General features: G+C 37.8%; 1 protein-coding gene across 4 annotated transcripts in view; it reads left to right on the forward strand.

Annotated features, from left to right (window-relative positions):
• LOC129727508 (connectin-like) overlaps positions 1-20150 on the forward strand; it is a 507752-nt gene that overhangs the window by 464712 nt on the left and 22890 nt on the right. The window contains exon 6 of one of the 4 annotated variants that reach the window (XR_008728548.1): positions 18062-18116. The exons of the other annotated variants lie outside the window; for them this stretch is intronic. The gene's annotated coding sequence lies outside the window, so the exon portion shown is untranslated. The remainder of the gene's footprint in view (positions 1-18061; positions 18117-20150) is intronic. 4 annotated transcript variants of the gene reach the window in all.

The following is a 20150-nucleotide window of genomic DNA, read 5'->3' on the forward strand; positions in this document are numbered from 1 at the left end:
CCACCTAGCGGTCAGACCCAGCCTTTCTCATTCAAACTTTTATTTGTAAAAATAGATTTACATGAACGCTTCAATCCAATAAATGTATATTCACTCCCCAAGCAACCAGAAGTTCGAATTTCACTTAACAAACGAACTTAGAAGTTCACATAAGGTTCGGATTTGGTTCCGCGGAACTTTCTTGCTGAACAACAAGACACATTACTCACAAACTAAACTTCATACTAAATAAAGTACCGTTAACACCTGAAAGCAACTTAAAAGTTCATGAGAAGCTGCTTGTTCCCCTTTATTGGAACCTTAAAGTTCACATAAAGTTCACACGTGAACTTCAAAACCCTTAGAATTGAAGTTCGGTTAACATTTTATCCGTACTTCCAATCAGCACGAAAGTTCAGTAGAAGCTGCTTGCTTCTCTTTATTGGAACCTTAAAATTCACACAAAGTTCACACGTGAACCTTTAAGCCGCCGGAAATTGAAGTTCGGTTAGCATTTTATCCGTACCATTAATCAGCACGAAAGTTCAGGAGAAGTCTATGTCGTACTTCATTTCCACTTCAAAGTTCATGTTAAATTCTGACTCGTGCTTTACTCTACTTTGGCAAAAGTGAAGTTTGCTTCAGGATTAGTGATAAAAAAAGTTTTTCAAAAACAATAAAAAAATGCGGTCTATTTTATTATCATCGGAATTTTATTATCTAAATTATTGGCAAAAAGAAAACAAAGCTATGGTTCCAATAGGTAATATTTGGTTTAGGTAATAAAGGTTTCTCTATCTAAACACTTTCTTTTGTTACCTTACAGGAAAACAATTATGAATTTAGATACCCATGAATGTGCAGGTCAAACGAAAAAATTAACCGGATGTCAGCTGTGGATTCCCGTTAGACACTTTCATCCCTGAGCAATTTGCCCAAATCTTGGGTGTTTTTGCCTTTCTCCTAGAAAGGTATAGCAATCACTGGAAAAACCAAAGGTATAAAAGTGGTCCTGATGGCCGAATGTCATATACCACTCGACCCCTTTCGACGAACTGAGCATTTTATGTATGTATGTATGTATGTGTGTATGTGTGTATGTGTGTATGTGTGTGTGTGTATATGTGCAACTTTTTTTTCTCACTCACTTTTCTCAGAGAAGGCTGGACCGATTATCATAAAATTAATTGCAAATGAAGGTATAGTTGCGCCATAGGTTGCAATTGAATTTCATTGAAATCGGATTTTTAGTTTAGAGGTTATGTATCAAAATGTAAAAATCACGAAACATCAATATCTCAGAAACCACATAACCGATTTCAATAAAACTGGTTTCAAATGATCGGGCTGTCTCCAAAACCCTTATCTTTTAAAATTCGTTATGATTGAACATATGGTTCAAATGTTATGTAAAGAAAAGTTATCCTGAGGTTGTTTAAACTCACTCATTTTTCTCAGAGATGGCTGAACCAATTTTCACAAAATTAGTGTCAAATGAAAGGTCTAGTTGCCTCATAGGTTGCTATTGAATTTCATGTTAATCTATTCAAACAAATAAAAGTCTGAATGAGAAAGGCTGGGTCTGACTGCTAGGTTATAATAGGTAAGGTTATAGGTAATTTAGGTTTTTATGTATGCCACAACATGATGTTGCCGGTTTTGGAGGTCCGGATCCTTTTTTAGGGCACCACCGAGAGTTCCCTGTGTCCCAAGGCGTTGTTCGTTTCGACTGCGGCACACAGCATATCTAGAGACCGAAAAAGTTTTTATTGATTTTGAACATTTATCATATTTTGTATATCCTGCTAACCAGAAGAAATTTTCAATAAACGCTTGGAAGAAAAATATTGCGTACACAACCTTTTTCAATTACATTACCAACGAACTACAGCAAAATCAAAACAAACTAGAGAACTGTCAGACTGAAGTTCACATTGCGCTCTGCGTGTACTTTTTCTTAACTTGAAAGTTCAGAAAAAGTTCCGCGTCAGCCTTTTCTGAACTTCCTAATTCGCATGAGGTTCCGCCTGTACTTTCAAGCTGAAAGAGAGACCCGGTATGTTCCTAGCTATGAACGTATAGGTAATGAAGAGAAATCAGTACATCGAGTAAAATCGATGCTGATCTCATATAGCGGGAACGGAGCAGTGGTAAGAACCTCGGCTTCAAAGAGGGTGGTCTCGAGTTCGAAGCTTGTGTAGTAAGTTGCAAAAAATATATCAGACATTATTCTTCTGTTCTAAATTTCTCCAGTAAATGATTATCAAGGGATTGAAGCAACACGAATGATGAAGTGAGGGAATTGAAAAATTGCAAATTAATTTTTTTTTAGTATTTTGAAGTTTTCTTTTCAAGCTGAATAGCGCTCTGTTCAGCGCCCTAACCGAACTTAATGTGAACTCTCTAGTTCGGTTCAGAAGCTGCTCTGCATGCTACTCGAAGTTTATTCAACAAATGCAAACTTGAAAGTACGGTTAATTACTTAAAAATTGAGCTGAATAGAATTCTATTCATGATCGTTAGATTGGCTGATTAGTCTATGAATTCTACTTTTATCCGAACTTTTGGTTACTTGGGTCTTTAGGTTCTAAAATATTGATGTTGTAATCTATACATCTAAAAATGTAGTCCGGTCTGTCAGTCTGTTTGATCCATATAGGCTCGAAAACTACCGAACCGATCGACGTGAAAATTTGTATGTAGGGGCTTTTGGTCCCGATAAAGGTTCCTATGATAGTTTGAGACCCCTCCCTCTTCTGGAAAGGAGGGGTCCAATACAAATGAAACATACATTTCTGCACAACTCAAGTACAAACCAAGCAAATGAACCGAATTTGGCATGTGGATGTTTTAAAGGGTAATAAATATGTCCATAATGGTTCGACGCACCTCCCTCTTATGGAAGCACATGTGTCTGCACAAATTTCTGCACATCTCGCGAACTAATCAACTAATAGGAACCATATTTGGCAGGTGAATGTTTTTTGTGGTAACAAATGATACACAGCTGCTGAAATCGACCACAGACCCCATTTTGGATTCTAGGTTGGCGACTTCCGGTTCCTGGGAAACAGCGGAAAATGATCGAATTACACTCAATATGGGTGTTTCTTCAATCAGAATGACGCTCAGAGGCCAGAAATTAGTTTAAATACCATTTTGAAAACCAAGATGGCGACTTCCGGTTCGTGAAAAACAGCCTAAAATAATCAAATACCATCCAATATGAGTATCTCTGGAACCAGAATGATGCAATGAGCTAACAATTGACCTCAGGCACCATTTGAATCGCTAAATGGCAACTTATAGGAAACAGTCGAAAATGACCAAATAATACTCAACATGGATATTTCCGTAATCGAGATGATGCATAGAAACCAAACATTGACCCTTGACACCATTTTGAATTTAAAGACGACCACTGATAGTTTCTGGAAAACAACCAAAATAACTGAATACCTCCCAATATGGGTATTTCCGGTGTCAGATTGATGCTAGAGAATCTGCTGATAATGACAGAATACCACCCAATATGAATACATTCAGAATTAGGGCGCCAAATGCCAAAAGTCGACGATTTTGTCATTTCGATAAAACCATTCATTTCAAACGATTTGTTATTTGACTTTGTTCATATCTTATGGCCGATTCGTCGTGCATTTGCAGACTTTAAACACATCGCAAGGAATCAATGAATTTGGAACGTTCAAATAGTACAAAACCACATTTAAATTATGTTGAGACCACATATATCAATCAAAGCAGGTATAGTTTTAAATAGCCTTTGGATTTCTTATCTTTCCATAACTTTTGAGCCACATATCAAATTGTTATGAAGTTTGTTATTTGTAAGTTTGAGAGATGACTTGTTCGTATGACACTAGTTATGTTCAAATTAGTCATGTAATCTTTAAAATAATAGACTTTCATTGTTTTATTAACAATTTAATGCATAACGATGGCTAAAGCTCAATTATAATCAAATGAAATGGGCAGCCAAACTTTGAAACCACGTGTTCAATCGTAATTCATCAGTTAACCCTTAACCAGCCCGCTCATCTGATATTATTATTGATCAAATCTGTTGTATAGTTTCTGAGCTAATGAAGTTTCGTGATTTTCACATTTCGGTACTTTACAGACGAAGTTACAGTCCGATTACAGTAAAATTCAATAGGGTGTTACGAGGCAACTAGACTTATTAGTTGACACTAATTTTGTAGAAATCGGGTCAGCCATCACTGAGAAAAGTGAGTGAGTTCAAGTAGTCTTCGGAATATGTTCCTTTTCATAGCTGGATTTCACATTTTCAAACATAACAGGAAAAGTAATAGTCCGATTGCAAAACAAATCAATAGGGTCTTATGGGGCAACTAGACCTTCCATTTGACACTGATTTTATGAAAATCGGTTCAGCCATCTCTGAGAAACATGAGTGAGATTAAGTAGTCTTCAAAACACGTTTCTTGTTATAACTTTTGAGCCACAAGTTCAATTATAATGAAATTCAAAAGTTAAGGGTATTTCAGGTAGCCCGTTCATATTAAACCAATTTTGTTCAAATCGGTTGTGTAGTTTTTGAGATAATGATGTTTCATTATTTTTACATTTTGAACCATAACCTCTAAACTAAAAATCCGTTTACAATGAAATTTAATAAGGGCTTATGGGACAACGAGACCTTTCATTTGCAATTAATTTCATGAGAATCGGTCCAGCCATCTCTGAGAAAAATGAGTGAGAATAAAAATCTACACATACACACACACATACACCCACACACACATACACACACACATACATACAGGAAATGCTCAGCTCGTCGAGCTGAGTCGAGTGATATATGCCATTCGGCCCTTTGGAGCACTTTTATACTTTCGGTTTTGCAAGTGATTGCTATACCTTTCTAGGAGAAAGGCAAAAATAGTCCAATGGGCCACAAGACATACAGCACTCGACTTAGTTTGATGAACTGAGCATTTTCTGCGAGTGTATGTTACGCTCTCCAATCTTAATGTAGATTATGATATGGCGACCAAAGTATGCCATAAAATTCAAGTAGGGCCCTACATGCGTGATGTATAATATTTTGATTTATATGGATCTTTGAAGTGCAAACAAAACCTTTTTATAAATTCTAGCATATTACTTACTTTATATATAATGTTGTCACAATGATCAACAAAGGTTAATTAGGAGTCGAGTGTAACTCCTAGATCTCTAACTTGATTGCTCCTTTCAACTGTTTCCATGCCCAAAGTTATTGCTCTATGTATTATTCTATATTTCCTGGTAAAAAATGAAAATACATTTTTCCACATTGAGCTCCAACTGACTCTTGATGCACCATGTGTGATAATTATCAACTCCACGTAGAAATTCCTCAAGCTGAGAGCCTTTGCGTATTTCGAGGAAAAGTTTCATATCATCTGGGTATACCAAAACATTCAACTTGCCTAAAATATGCTCTACATCGTTTACAAATAAGATAAATAGTAGTGGACCTAGATGAGACCCTTGTGGCACACCGAATGTTACATTTACTACGGATCATATGCTGTTTCTGAACGTCACTTCTTGTATTCTGTCGATCAAGTATGACGTAAGTAAGATATTTCGAAAAGCAAGAGAGGGATGTCAACTCTAACGAATGTCCTACTAAAATCAGTAAAATGCTTCAGTTTGATTACCCTTATCCATGGCGTGAATAGTGAAATGTACAAAATTCAACAAATTTGTGGCCGTGTGATGCCAATAACAAATCTTATAGCAAACACAAATCGTCTAGTATTTGAACCACGAAAATGTGCTTATTTTTTCTTAACTAAAGATGAATGAAATCTGAATTTAAAAATTGCAACCAGGGCAGATTTCAGGTATCTCGTTCTCATTCCGTAAAACACATCAGGTAGTATTTGATTGATACCGCCTAGTCTCTGAGCGAATACAGAAATACTAATATTTCAGTTTTGGGTTGAATTCTGACATATCAGACTGTTTTCCAGGCGTCTGGGGTCGTGTTTGGCCTTTGAACATTACCCTAATCCCATCCTGGGTAGTATTTGGGCTTGTATATCCACGTTCGGAAGAGGGCTCTGCATTTTCAAATAGTAGAACAGTTTGCATTATAAATTCAGAATGGTAGAAGGTAGGTAGAAGTGTAACTAGTTTTTGAACCGATTACTACAAGAAATAAAGGAAATCCAAATAAAACTAACTCAGGCTTTTGAAATTTTCGTGACGCTCCCTATGTTCAGATTCTAGTTTAGCACCCTTTCTCAAGATGATACATTAAGACATAATTCTACGACAAAGAACAGAAAGTAGAGTTATGACCGCTTCGAATAACAATAAGAGAAAGAGCAACATCATCATATATGAATATATGAGAAAAAGTAGTAATTAGAATAGAAAGTTGTCTAGTCGTATGTGCTTCATATGCAACATCCGCAGCGCGCGTTAATTTCCAATCTGCCTTCTGAAGCAAGAGATAGGCAGTTTATTTTTATTCTGAAGACTGATCAATATAAAACAGCGGTTCTCAACCTTTTTATGTCCGCGTACCCCTTGACGATATTTTTCATATAGATTGTACCCCCTGGCTTGGTATGTTCTCGCAGAGTGGGAGAGTGTAGCGGAAGATCATGTTGTGCTAGTCTATCTCAGGCAAGCTTAGAAGAATGACTGGAGAGCGACACTATACTGACGACTTTTCTCTCTTTTCACTCTAACAGCCTCATGCATGAGCTGTTCATGAGAGCTCACATACAGCTACAGCTTACACAAGGCAAAGAAACTGTCTTGTGTTGCGTACGACAGCTCATTCTTGCGCATGTATTTTGTTCGTTCGGACATGACAGCCTAGTTTGCTCAGTGTGACAGTCTGCTGATCGGCTGCGGCTGTCATCGACTCGCATTTTTTCGTTTCTTCTTTCTTCACTGGCCGGTGGCATATTGAATACAAAGCAAACCGTTTCCATTGTTGATATTGTTCCCCACGTAAAAAAACATTCTTTGCACCATCTCTCTTTCATTCTTTCATCGGCCTTACTGTCGTGAATCATAATCACCTGACATCCGGCTCGGATTCGTGTTGAAGGATGTCGGAAGATTATAGGCTGTCATTTTCGACAGCTTGGAAATACCAACAGACATAAGAAGATGAAAAATAACAGCCCGTATGGAGTTGCATGTGTGCTGTCGTCAGTTGCTGTCGGACTGTTTACCGAATGTGTGGGGAGCAGAGAGAGCTGTGCAATACAATGAGAGCCGGATCCGTTGAAAATTTGCTGTCATTGTTTTGCAGTTATTTTCATAACACTGTAGAAATGTACGAATATAAGTGTACCGCTGCAATCATAGAGAGACCTACGGCGCTCTGCTCCACATACAGTTTTTATCACGTTCTAACAGCAGATTTAGAAATTGTTCAAGAAGAAAGGGTTGCTTCTAACCTTTCGAAAAACTTTTACCTTCAAGACATCAAATTAATCAAAGTGCATGGAAGCAAACATAAATTGACCTATTGTGACGGGAAGACTCTGTTAATTTTTCTTTTGATGTAGATAAATGTATGATGTAGATAAAGAGAATATCAGAGGGAATGGTTGGTGTCTATTCATGTTGTCTGTGCTACGAATACTCGCATGTGATTGGTTCTTGTTTGCGTAAATTTGCCCTTGGCACTTTTTATTATTTTTCAGCGCAGAGCAATCAAACAATAGTAATAACTAGCATATTGAAAAACTGTTCTACATTTTATCTATCCAATAACATATTGGTTATTGATATCCATCATTTGGTTATGCTGTTATTATCGTTTGAAATCTGACGCAACATTTGCCAGTATAGAAAACAAAAACGTAGTCCCACGTCAAAAACATTCGTGTATGGGTAACTAGACGGCAACGTTATAGTCGCATTATATTTTATCTGTCGGCTGTCTTTATTTTTTTTTCGGCTGTCTTTATTTTTTTTTCTCTGTATGCCTGAAAGGCACTGGGTACTGAAATGCCACTGCGACATTCTTGCTGATTGTCTTTTGTAGCGGGCCCCGATTGCTGTGCACAGATTACGGATTGCTCGTACTCATTGATGGAGTAGAACTGTTTTGTTGTAAGCCTGTACCCCAATTAGGTACAACATAGTTGATGAAACTAATTACCTGTTTGGGATTAGAGCTCCACACTTGGTATGGAGTTAAAAGGTAGCTTCCTAAGAAGTTGTACCTAGAGGAATCAAGAGCTTCGCAAGAGCAAAGCAAATGCTCTGAACTCTCTGGTTCAGATTCGCAGAATCGGCAGGTGTCGTTCAACACTACGCCGATATTCTTTAAATGATAAAAAGCGGGACAGTGTCCGGCGAGGAGTCCCGTGATTATCCGTAGTTCATTACGATTTAGACTAAGTAACTTTCTGTCGGTTGCAGGGTTCGGATAGATAAACTGTTTGGCTTGTCTACAACCCTGTACCTGTTGCTATCGGGATGCTATTTCTAGCCTTTCCCAAGTTAGTAGTTCGCTTTTGATAGCGGAATTGGACGTACCCAGAAACGGCTCGGGGCCAATAAGCCGCTGAGCTGATCCCTGTCTTACTAGGTAGTTAGCGTGTTCATTACCCTCGATTCCGCAATGTCCGGGCACCCAAAACAGAAAAATTGAGTTCTGCCGGGAGAGTTCCCGTAGAGTTTCAAAGCATTCCCAAACAAGTTTGGAAGCGCATTTGACGGACTTATGAGCTTGTAGTGCTGCTTGACTGTCCGAGAATATACCGATTTTCGCATGTCTGTAGTTGCGTTTCAGACATATTTTTGCGCAGATATATATGGCATATACCTCTGCTTGATCCCCGTGGCTCTGTGGTTAGCGATGTCGGTCGGCTAGCTCTCCCACACGGTTGTGATATCGGGTTCGATTCCCGATCGAGTCGAGGATCTTTTCGAGCTGGAAATTTTCTCGACTCAGCACTGGGGCACGGTGTATCGTTGTACTTATCCTACACATGCAAAATGTGCCAAAAAAACAATATCGATAACGAATCCTCTCAACTAATCTAGTTGATCGAGACCACTATTAGCCCCAAGGCTAAGCGTGCGATATTGTTTACCTCTGCTTGAAAAACGGTAGGCCATTTGCCCAGGGAAAATGTTTCCCTGATACCGGGTCCGTATATACCGGATCCCGTTGAGGATCCCATTTTCGAGCCATCCGTATAAAAACTGACGATGCCAGGTGGAAGATTAGGCCCTTCATTGTTCCACATAGAGCGGTTTGTTTCAATCACTCTATATGGAATATCCATGTTGGTCCTGTCGACCATCCAGTCGGAGACTGTGGTTAATAGCGGAGTTATTTTGAACTCCCTAAGTATGCGAAGGTGGCCGATTTGGTCCCCTTCAAGTATAGTTTTCCTCCTTTGCAACCTTAGAGCGCCAAGCTCTGCTTCCTTTTTCACATGAAGATGTAGAGGTAGTAGGCAAAGCATAGCTTCCATGGCTGCAGTTGGAGTTGTTCGCATAGCGCTGGTAACCGAAAGACATGCAAGTCTTTGAACTTTTTTGAGTTTGGCTTGCGCAGTCACTTCGTTCACCTTAGGCCACCACACTAGGGCTTGGTCGGGTAATGGTCTTATAAGATCAGAGTGCCAAGTCTGGTTTCAGTCCCCAGGTCTTAACGAACAGAGTTCTGCAGGCCCAGATCGCCGAGAACGCTTTCTTAGCGGCATGATCCAGTTGTGCAGACCATCAGTTTCTTATCCAGAATAATTCCGAGGTATTTGACTTCATTGCTGAAGCCCAGTCTGACCCCATTCAGTGTTGGAGGAGTGATGGAGATCTTCCTTCGTCGACTGAATGGAATTAGGACTGTTTTTAAGGGGTTTATGCTTAGACCCTCCTGTAAACACCATGACATGGTGGTATTCAGAGCCGTTTGCATTCGGCTCAGAGTTGCGTCATCTTTACCTCTGACGATGAGGACGATGTCATCGGCGTATCCAATGACCTCGTAACCAAGCTGTGAAAGCTTGTTGAGAAGTGCGTCGACAACTAGTGACCATAACAATGCCAATACCACTAATGTCATAGAGGGACGCTCTCGGATGTCATAAAAAAACTTTCATCGCTTAGTACTATTAGACTATTAAAGCGGTGATGAAATTGAAACTAATGACCTTAGCAAGTATCGATTAGGAACATGGTAATTGTAGTTGTCCATTGTTTGGCTCACTGTGTCGTGTGTTGATGAATGAGAGCTCCTCGTTGTCCTACGTCAATAATGCGGTTGTGTGTCAGATATAACCTTCCATTTTTTTTCAATCGAAATGAAAGCTTTATCATTCCTTCTCCAAACCAAATGCTGTTTGTCGAATATAAGAGAAATAGATCATTAAATAGATCAAGAATTGCTCAAAATACAACTTTTTAAATAACGTTCGACCCCTAGGTTCCCCAGAGGTCCATCCCACTAAACAAAATGGTTTTCTCATTTTTTCACTACTTTCAATCATTTAGACACATAAATATATTGTATTTAAATACTTCGCGTCACCAGAAAGGTGTTTTTCTTTGCGAGAATTGCAATTGCTCATTTGAAATTCTGCTCTACTCTTTTAATGGAATCTGTCTCACGTGATTCTGCTTCTCATGATTCTTCTTTTTGTGATTTTCGTTCTGTCAGAAAGGCTAAAAAAATTCATTAAAACATAATATAAACCTAAATTAATCCACCTAGCGGTCAGACCCAGCCTTTCTCATTCAAACTTTTATTTGTAAAAATAGATTTACATGAACGCTTCAATCCAATAAATGTATATTCACTCCCCAAGCAACCAGAAGTTCGAATTTCACTTAACAAACGAACTTAGAAGTTCACATAAGGTTCGGATTTGGTTCCGCGGAACTTTCTTGCTGAACAACAAGACACATTACTCACAAACTAAACTTCATACTAAATAAAGTACCGTTAACACCTGAAAGCAACTTAAAAGTTCATGAGAAGCTGCTTGTTCCCCTTTATTGGAACCTTAAAGTTCACATAAAGTTCACACGTGAACTTCAAAACCCTTAGAATTGAAGTTCGGTTAACATTTTATCCGTACTTCCAATCAGCACGAAAGTTCAGTAGAAGCTGCTTGCTTCTCTTTATTGGAACCTTAAAATTCACACAAAGTTCACACGTGAACCTTTAAGCCGCCGGAAATTGAAGTTCGGTTAGCATTTTATCCGTACCATTAATCAGCACGAAAGTTCAGGAGAAGTCTATGTCGTACTTCATTTCCACTTCAAAGTTCATGTTAAATTCTGACTCGTGCTTTACTCTACTTTGGCAAAAGTGAAGTTTGCTTCAGGATTAGTGATAAAAAAAGTTTTTCAAAAACAATAAAAAAATGCGGTCTATTTTATTATCATCGGAATTTTATTATCTAAATTATTGGCAAAAAGAAAACAAAGCTATGGTTCCAATAGGTAATATTTGGTTTAGGTAATAAAGGTTTCTCTATCTAAACACTTTCTTTTGTTACCTTACAGGAAAACAATTATGAATTTAGATACCCATGAATGTGCAGGTCAAACGAAAAAATTAACCGGATGTCAGCTGTGGATTCCCGTTAGACACTTTCATCCCTGAGCAATTTGCCCAAATCTTGGGTGTTTTTGCCTTTCTCCTAGAAAGGTATAGCAATCACTGGAAAAACCAAAGGTATAAAAGTGGTCCTGATGGCCGAATGTCATATACCACTCGACCCCTTTCGACGAACTGAGCATTTTATGTATGTATGTATGTATGTGTGTATGTGTGTATGTGTGTATGTGTGTGTGTGTATATGTGCAACTTTTTTTTCTCACTCACTTTTCTCAGAGAAGGCTGGACCGATTATCATAAAATTAATTGCAAATGAAGGTATAGTTGCGCCATAGGTTGCAATTGAATTTCATTGAAATCGGATTTTTAGTTTAGAGGTTATGTATCAAAATGTAAAAATCACGAAACATCAATATCTCAGAAACCACATAACCGATTTCAATAAAACTGGTTTCAAATGATCGGGCTGTCTCCAAAACCCTTATCTTTTAAAATTCGTTATGATTGAACATATGGTTCAAATGTTATGTAAAGAAAAGTTATCCTGAGGTTGTTTAAACTCACTCATTTTTCTCAGAGATGGCTGAACCAATTTTCACAAAATTAGTGTCAAATGAAAGGTCTAGTTGCCTCATAGGTTGCTATTGAATTTCATGTTAATCTATTCAAACAAATAAAAGTCTGAATGAGAAAGGCTGGGTCTGACTGCTAGGTTATAATAGGTAAGGTTATAGGTAATTTAGGTTTTTATGTATGCCACAACATGATGTTGCCGGTTTTGGAGGTCCGGATCCTTTTTTAGGGCACCACCGAGAGTTCCCTGTGTCCCAAGGCGTTGTTCGTTTCGACTGCGGCACACAGCATATCTAGAGACCGAAAAAGTTTTTATTGATTTTGAACATTTATCATATTTTGTATATCCTGCTAACCAGAAGAAATTTTCAATAAACGCTTGGAAGAAAAATATTGCGTACACAACCTTTTTCAATTACATTACCAACGAACTACAGCAAAATCAAAACAAACTAGAGAACTGTCAGACTGAAGTTCACATTGCGCTCTGCGTGTACTTTTTCTTAACTTGAAAGTTCAGAAAAAGTTCCGCGTCAGCCTTTTCTGAACTTCCTAATTCGCATGAGGTTCCGCCTGTACTTTCAAGCTGAAAGAGAGACCCGGTATGTTCCTAGCTATGAACGTATAGGTAATGAAGAGAAATCAGTACATCGAGTAAAATCGATGCTGATCTCATATAGCGGGAACGGAGCAGTGGTAAGAACCTCGGCTTCAAAGAGGGTGGTCTCGAGTTCGAAGCTTGTGTAGTAAGTTGCAAAAAATATATCAGACATTATTCTTCTGTTCTAAATTTCTCCAGTAAATGATTATCAAGGGATTGAAGCAACACGAATGATGAAGTGAGGGAATTGAAAAATTGCAAATTAATTTTTTTTTTAGTATTTTGAAGTTTTCTTTTCAAGCTGAATAGCGCTCTGTTCAGCGCCCTAACCGAACTTAATGTGAACTCTCTAGTTCGGTTCAGAAGCTGCTCTGCATGCTACTCGAAGTTTATTCAACAAATGCAAACTTGAAAGTACGGTTAATTACTTAAAAATTGAGCTGAATAGAATTCTATTCATGATCGTTAGATTGGCTGATTAGTCTATGAATTCTACTTTTATCCGAACTTTTGGTTACTTGGGTCTTTAGGTTCTAAAATATTGATGTTGTAATCTATACATCTAAAAATGTAGTCCGGTCTGTCAGTCTGTTTGATCCATATAGGCTCGAAAACTACCGAACCGATCGACGTGAAAATTTGTATGTAGGGGCTTTTGGTCCCGATAAAGGTTCCTATGATAGTTTGAGACCCCTCCCTCTTCTGGAAAGGAGGGGTCCAATACAAATGAAACATACATTTCTGCACAACTCAAGTACAAACCAAGCAAATGAACCGAATTTGGCATGTGGATGTTTTAAAGGGTAATAAATATGTCCATAATGGTTCGACGCACCTCCCTCTTATGGAAGCACATGTGTCTGCACAAATTTCTGCACATCTCGCGAACTAATCAACTAATAGGAACCATATTTGGCAGGTGAATGTTTTTTGTGGTAACAAATGATACACAGCTGCTGAAATCGACCACAGACCCCATTTTGGATTCTAGGTTGGCGACTTCCGGTTCCTGGGAAACAGCGGAAAATGATCGAATTACACTCAATATGGGTGTTTCTTCAATCAGAATGACGCTCAGAGGCCAGAAATTAGTTTAAATACCATTTTGAAAACCAAGATGGCGACTTCCGGTTCGTGAAAAACAGCCTAAAATAATCAAATACCATCCAATATGAGTATCTCTGGAACCAGAATGATGCAATGAGCTAACAATTGACCTCAGGCACCATTTGAATCGCTAAATGGCAACTTATAGGAAACAGTCGAAAATGACCAAATAATACTCAACATGGATATTTCCGTAATCGAGATGATGCATAGAAACCAAACATTGACCCTTGACACCATTTTGAATTTAAAGACGACCACTGATAGTTTCTGGAAAACAACCAAAATAACTGAATACCTCCCAATATGGGTATTTCCGGTGTCAGATTGATGCTAGAGAATCTGCTGATAATGACAGAATACCACCCAATATGAATACATTCAGAATTAGGGCGCCAAATGCCAAAAGTCGACGATTTTGTCATTTCGATAAAACCATTCATTTCAAACGATTTGTTATTTGACTTTGTTCATATCTTATGGCCGATTCGTCGTGCATTTGCAGACTTTAAACACATCGCAAGGAATCAATGAATTTGGAACGTTCAAATAGTACAAAACCACATTTAAATTATGTTGAGACCACATATATCAATCAAAGCAGGTATAGTTTTAAATAGCCTTTGGATTTCTTATCTTTCCATAACTTTTGAGCCACATATCAAATTGTTATGAAGTTTGTTATTTGTAAGTTTGAGAGATGACTTGTTCGTATGACACTAGTTATGTTCAAATTAGTCATGTAATCTTTAAAATAATAGACTTTCATTGTTTTATTAACAATTTAATGCATAACGATGGCTAAAGCTCAATTATAATCAAATGAAATGGGCAGCCAAACTTTGAAACCACGTGTTCAATCGTAATTCATCAGTTAACCCTTAACTAGCCCGCTCATCTGATATTATTATTGATCAAATCTGTTGTATAGTTTCTGAGCTAATGAAGTTTCGTGATTTTCACATTTCGGTACTTTACAGACGAAGTTACAGTCCGATTACAGTAAAATTCAATAGGGTGTTACGAGGCAACTAGACTTATTAGTTGACACTAATTTTGTAGAAATCGGGTCAGCCATCACTGAGAAAAGTGAGTGAGTTCAAGTAGTCTTCGGAATATGTTCCTTTTCATAGCTGGATTTCACATTTTCAAACATAACAGGAAAAGTAATAGTCCGATTGCAAAACAAATCAATAGGGTCTTATGGGGCAACTAGACCTTCCATTTGACACTGATTTTATGAAAATCGGTTCAGCCATCTCTGAGAAACATGAGTGAGATTAAGTAGTCTTCAAAACACGTTTCTTGTTATAACTTTTGAGCCACAAGTTCAATTATAATGAAATTCAAAAGTTAAGGGTATTTCAGGTAGCCCGTTCATATTAAACCAATTTTGTTCAAATCGGTTGTGTAGTTTTTGAGATAATGATGTTTCATTATTTTTACATTTTGAACCATAACCTCTAAACTAAAAATCCGTTTACAATGAAATTTAATAAGGGCTTATGGGACAACGAGACCTTTCATTTGCAATTAATTTCATGAGAATCGGTCCAGCCATCTCTGAGAAAAATGAGTGAGAATAAAAATCTACACATACACACACACATACACCCACACACACATACACACACACATACATACAGGAAATGCTCAGCTCGTCGAGCTGAGTCGAGTGATATATGCCATTCGGCCCTTTGGAGCACTTTTATACTTTCGGTTTTGCAAGTGATTGCTATACCTTTCTAGGAGAAAGGCAAAAATAGTCCAATGGGCCACAAGACATACAGCACTCGACTTAGTTTGATGAACTGAGCATTTTCTGCGAGTGTATGTTACGCTCTCCAATCTTAATGTAGATTATGATATGGCGACCAAAGTATGCCATAAAATTCAAGTAGGGCCCTACATGCGTGATGTATAATATTTTGATTTATATGGATCTTTGAAGTGCAAACAAAACCTTTTTATAAATTCTAGCATATTACTTACTTTATATATAATGTTGTCACAATGATCAACAAAGGTTAATTAGGAGTCGAGTGTAACTCCTAGATCTCTAACTTGATTGCTCCTTTCAACTGTTTCCATGCCCAAAGTTATTGCTCTATGTATTATTCTATATTTCCTGGTAAAAAATGAAAATACATTTTTCCACATTGAGCTCCAACTGACTCTTGATGCACCATGTGTGATAATTATCAACTCCACGTAGAAATTCCTCAAGCTGAGAGCCTTTGCGTATTTCGAGGAAAAGTTTCATATCATCTGGGTATACCAAAACATTCAACTTGCCTAAAATATGCTCTACATCGTTTACAAATAAGATAAATAGTAGTGGACCTAGATGAGACCCTTGTGGCACACCGAATGTTACATTTACTACGGATCATATGCTGTTTCTGAACGTCACTTCTTGTATTCTGTCGATCAAGTATGACGTAAGTAAGATATTTCGAAAAGCAAGAGAGGGATGTCAACTCTAACGAATGTCCTACTAAAATCAGTAAAATGCTTCAGTTTGATTACCCTTATCCATGGCGTGAATAGTGAAATGTACAAAATTCAACAAATTTGTGGCCGTGTGATGCCAATAACAAATCTTATAGCAAACACAAATCGTCTAGTATTTGAACCACGAAAATGTGCTTATTTTTTCTTAACTAAAGATGAATGAAATCTTACGTAAGAAAACGTTTCATGCAGTGCGAAAGAATTCCAAATTTGTTGGTTAGACGTAGTCCTGCGTCGAAACTTCATAAGCTACTAAAAGTGTAAGCGATCATCGGACCTCTGCTCCAAAGTTGTTAGGATAAACCTATATCAGAGGGATTTATAACTTGACCTAACAACCATTTTCCCCAACTCTATACGCATGCAGTTTGATCCGCAATCTGGGTCCTGGCGGAACTTTCGAACTATATTTTATTCCAATTAGCCTACTTCTTCTTCGGTCAACACGGTGCATCCGCCGATAAAATCACTTCGGAAACAGTTTTTTTTTTTCTCGCTCTCTTTCTCCAGTTGCAGCTTACACACCCACTCGGACAAAGTTTTCTGTCCGCAGAAACACTTGCTTCAATAACGATTATGATCGTTAAATCCGGCCGCCAGCAGTGCTTTATCTGTGCGCGGCCCGCCAGCAGCGTAGAGAGCAGGAAATTAAGTGTAATTGAATTATGAACAAAAGAATACAGAGATTGAGTGGGTAAAGTTTTCGATCGGAAGAGCATTATGGCCTTTATCGGAAAGGATTGTGGGACACGCTTGATTGGATCGATAGAGCGAAGCGGGGTGACGGTGATGACGATGTGAGAGCAACAGAGGAAAGTTAATTTATGTAAGCATTGATTTATACCCGGTCGAACATGGTGTCAAGCAATTGCGACTCAGCGGACAATTCGTGCCAATCAAATTCGCGTTTCGAGCACAACCAAAATCTTTGCCTTTCTTTCCGAATAATCTAATAATTTTTTTTTTTATTTTCTACTCACAAATCCAGTCCTATTTCCTGTATCCCAAGCCCCCTTACCCTGTACATAGTGTATAAATGTGAATCTAGATGTGAAAGCATACTGAATTTACGACAAGCGAGAGAAATCGAACCGTGAAGATAAACCCACAGTACACATTCCGTATAGAAAACAAATCCCCGCAAATTTCAGCCCAACAACCGGTTTGGGAACAGAAGAAAGTAGGATTTATGCAGCAGCATTAACTTTGCCCCGATGCGATAGCGGAAGGAACCTTTTTCACACACCGCGCGTGCTATTGTTGTCATACACCTTGCTAAAGGCAGTAAGATTTTCGCGAACTGATAGAATACAGAAACAGAAAATAAAACCAACAGAGAAAAAAAACATCAATAAATAAATTTCAGTTTCTCATTCTACACACATGCGCACGCCCCCGGTACAGAAACACACACACACATATAAATAGCCACGTAAGCCCAGTAAGATTGTAAGAATGTCAAAAGTTGATATTACGTGCTCATATTTTAGAACGTAAGGGAACCCTCGAAAGAGTCAAAACAGACACTAAAAGATAAGACATGAAGATTGGCGATGGCACGAACTTAAAAGCAACCGACAGGATCTCGGAGCATTCAGACAGACGAAAAATCTCCAAACTTTAAATGATGTCATTATTTCGGGTAGAGGAAAAGAATAAATAAAGGAATCTTATTAAAAAAAACTCCTTCTGATGTTTTCTTTCAGGAAAGAAACTTATGCGAGGATTTGACGGAGAGAGAGAGAGAGTGTTAGCCAGTACGTAAGTATTAGCATGAAAAATTACCAGCAACAGTTTGTATTTATGCTGGAACCTGAAAACACTGTTAAGTTTTTTTTCTCAAGATTATCTTCGAAACATTTACTTTGATTACCTTTAAATCATAAAAAAACTTTCCATCATCAGCAACGGCTTTTCGGAGAAAGGGAAGAACCATAAAACTGCTAAAACGATTAAACGATTGAGTTTAAAACGCCTTCGAAGGATCCAAACTCAAAAAAAAATCATTAAATAGCATTAAATTCAAATACTTGGAAAACAATTCTAAAAATTTCAATTAGCTGATTGACCAAATAAAACAATAATTGCTTTTTAAAACTGAGTAAAATGTTAACGATACATTTTCCATTTTGTACCATTTAAGGACGGAACTCCTCAAACCACACAAAAATGCACAGGATCAGAAAGTACGTTATGTTGGAAAAGAATGTTCATTCCAGTGTAGATACAAAGTCCCGCGAAAGTTTTCGGCATTAGCATTCGGGAAAAGAACAGGATGCTTTCGCCACTACTAGCGAGAGGCGTACGTACAAACTGTGGACCGCAGAATGAGAAGACAAAAAACCCGAAAAAACTGGAGCACGGTCAGTTGGGCCCGAAATGGGGCGTGCATAATTTCAAGTGGAAAATGCAATTAATAAAAATGGGCCAACTTTTTGTTCTGTTCGGTTGCGGTTGCTCATCCGGGCCGTGGCGTCGTCATCGTCAGCGTCGTCGACGTCGAGACGTTGCGCGTTGTAGCGAGATAATAAATTATTCCGAAACACCCTCTAAAGCATCGAAGTTCCACCGGGCAACAGTCCTGGCCACCCGGGAAGAACATCCAAGGTTTGACTATGCCCATCCATCCACAAGCAGGGAAATTTATTGAGATGAAATGGGCTGCAGACAGCGAAGAGAAAACTATGGGAAGTTTACGGATGTAAAGTTATATAGTTTCGAGTAACTGAGGAATGGCGTTATTTTTGTTGGAATTATTATTTTTGGTCAATGATGTTTATTGATTTATTCGTGTATTTTTTTCTTTCCATCACAGAAAATTTGCCTAATTCCAGATATGATGATGATGATGATGATGACATTTTCAATTTGTAATTAGTTTGTATTACTTATGTTGTTTTAGTTTAATTAAAATATATATATATATATATATATATATATATATATATATATATATATATATATATATATATATATATATATATATATATATATACATACATATATATATATATATATATATATATATATATATATATATATATATATATATATATATATATATATATATATATATATATATATATATTAGGCAAAATTTGTTTAGTTAATCCATAAATTAAACTTATTTTTTTCAATGGGGAGGACGCCCGGTGGCACTTCTTGTGGTCAACGATCTTATAATTCTATAAAAAAGGAAAAAAGTTCCAAAAAATATTAAAAATTGGATTTCGTGTTTTGTGGACGGCCCCAAACAAAAAATTGATGCAAAATTCGTGTTCGGCGCCCCAAAATTATGTAATTTTCAAGTTTTCGTCGCATTTGTCGACACTTTTTTTTGCTTGGCCAGCCTTTGTATGGAGTCGCCACACTGTGCACCGGGAGGATCAAAGTCCTATAGCGCGCAAATTTTGTGCGGACCTGAAGGCTACGGGACCTAGCTGGTTACGCAATCCGTAATAAACCCTATTTGCTGCCGCAATTCGTCTCTTCACTTCGTTATCATATGTCACGAGAGTACCAAGATAAACAAATTCGTCAACCACTTCGAAAGTATCCCCATTAGGGTATCCCAAAATAACGTTTTGTCAAAAAGTCTGGGAGCTCAACCAGAAAATGATTGGTTATGGTGTAACAAAAAAACTTTTGTATGGTAACAACTCTGGATAATGTTTAGTCGTTGTGCTAATTTGAGTTTTATGAAAAAATCAATTTTTCATGTTTTTCTGCCTTTCTCCTAGAAAGGTAGAGCAATCACTGGAAAAACCGAAGGTATGAAAGTGGTCCCAATGGCCG

Source organism: Wyeomyia smithii, chromosome 3 (genome assembly GCF_029784165.1).
Source record: "Wyeomyia smithii strain HCP4-BCI-WySm-NY-G18 chromosome 3, ASM2978416v1, whole genome shotgun sequence".
Classification (NCBI taxonomy): domain Eukaryota; kingdom Metazoa; phylum Arthropoda; class Insecta; order Diptera; family Culicidae; genus Wyeomyia; species Wyeomyia smithii.